Source organism: Elephantulus edwardii, unplaced genomic scaffold (genome assembly GCF_000299155.1).
Source record: "Elephantulus edwardii isolate Elephantulus edwardi_28Jun2011 unplaced genomic scaffold, EleEdw1.0 scaffold00566, whole genome shotgun sequence".
In the NCBI taxonomy this organism is placed as follows: domain Eukaryota; kingdom Metazoa; phylum Chordata; class Mammalia; order Macroscelidea; family Macroscelididae; genus Elephantulus; species Elephantulus edwardii.
In genome coordinates, this window is record NW_006400316.1 from 58,466 (window position 1) to 60,423 (window position 1,958).

The 1,958-nt window shown below is 36.1% G+C and overlaps 1 pseudogene; it reads right to left on the bottom strand.

The window, feature by feature from the left end:
- Positions 1–494, bottom strand: part of LOC102866335 — a 4,557-nt pseudogene extending 4,063 nt beyond the window's left edge.
- Positions 495–1,958: the final 1,464 nt, after the last annotated feature.

The window sequence follows — 1,958 nt, forward strand, 5'->3', positions numbered from 1 at the left end:
TCCTCTACACTTGTGTGACTATAATCATGTCTCCAGATTCATAGGGTTTCCGGAGGCAAACTATTATGGAAGCGGTTGCCACTCCTGCTTCCAAGTTTTTTTTTTTTTTTTTTAATCAGGGAGCTCAATCAAACGCTGCCTGCCATGGGTAACCATTAACACATTTGACAAAACATTGTCACAGTGTTCGGCCTTACAGCAACCACAAGTTACAGCAAGTAGACACACCAGGGCTATACAACCTAGAAGAATGTTTGAACAAAAACAATGAAAAACAGGCCTGTGGCCCTCAGACCCTTCAGTATTTTACCATTCCAGTACACCTGAATGCTGGCGACCTCTGGGCCAGAGAACCCCACTTCATCTGGTAAGTCCACTCTGCCAACACCCACTTGTGGCAAAAAGAAAGCCACAAAGGCCCGAGTATTCCATCCTGGCCTCTCTTCCAAAAACCAGAGGCCCCTCCAGCTGACACTAAGAATCTCAAGACGCATGTCCTTACACTGCAGGCGAGGCCCGACATTTCTGTATTTTACCACTCAGGCACGCCCAGATGCTGGCAACCTCTGGACCAGGGACCCCAGTTCATCTGGCAAGTCTGCTCTGCCAACACCCACTTGTGGCAAAAAGAAAGCCACAAACACCTGAGCATTTTATCGAGCTGGAACTACAAATATAGCTTTCCATAATATTCTAATATTATAGATTTACTTTCCTCTGGTTCTGTTGTGAAGTCACTGCTATCATCCCATGATCGATATTTTTTGTGTCTTTTCTTCCCCCCCCCTCCCCTTTTGTTATGGTTGTCAGTGTTTTTTCAACTGTATCGACCCTTTTGAAAAATCAGCTCCTTGTATTATTGATGGTTTCATTTATTTTTTGTTTTCTGTCTCATTGATTTCAGCTCTTATCTTTATAATTTCCTTTGTTCTAGAGGCGATTGGTTAGATTGTTGTTCTTTTTCTATTTTAGGAAGGTGCTGAGTTAGATTATGCTGCTTGGTTTTTTTATACTAATAAATACAAATTCTAGTTCTTTGGGATTTCTTTGGTTTTTTAAAATTATATATTGTGGTTTATTTCAACTCAATCATTTGAGACATTTTTTTTAATACGATTGATGAGGAGTTATGATGCTGTAACCGCCATCATATTCCAAATACATAATATTACAACATTTGGTTAAGGTGATATTTTCTTCCTTGTAAATTTATTCTTTTTCTTCGTATTTTCTAATACCTGTGTTAAATTAGGTGTGTGTTGTGTTTATGGAAATGTCCCCTAAACTTTCAGATTTGTTGGACTACCATTCCTCATACTATTTTATTCTTACTTGTTTTATTGTTTGATTCTATCTGATATCTCCTGTTTATTGTTCATGTTATTTTTATCTTGTTTTTCTTTTCCTTTGTTAAACTGGCCGGTGATTTGGCAATTGTATTTATCTTTTGAAAGAATCCATTTCTAGTAATTTTTCTGTTGTTCTTTTGTTTCATTTATTTCTGTTCTAATTATTATTAGTGAGCTCTAGTGGTCTAGTGGTATAGTATTGTGCTACCAAGTCAAAAGCAATTTGAATCCTCCAGCTGCTCCAAAGGAAAAGAATGGACAAACTTTTCCCATGCAATTTACTGCCTCTGAAAACAGGCTGAAGGGTCAGTAATGGTTCAGTTCCAACTTGATAATATTTAACAACAATCAATATTATTTCTTGTCTATACTGCAGATTTTTCTTGCTGTTCTTTTTAAAATATTGGAGTTATATTAAGGTAATAATTTTATTCTTCTTTTCATAGGTATGCATTTATTGCAATAAATTGACTTACATAACCACTTTTACTGTGTCTCAATGGTTTTGATATGTTGTGTTTTTATCCATATTCACATCAAGAATTAATTTATTTGTTTGTTTGTTTATTTATTTATTTATTTATTTAATTGACCAGCAGCTCCACCCAA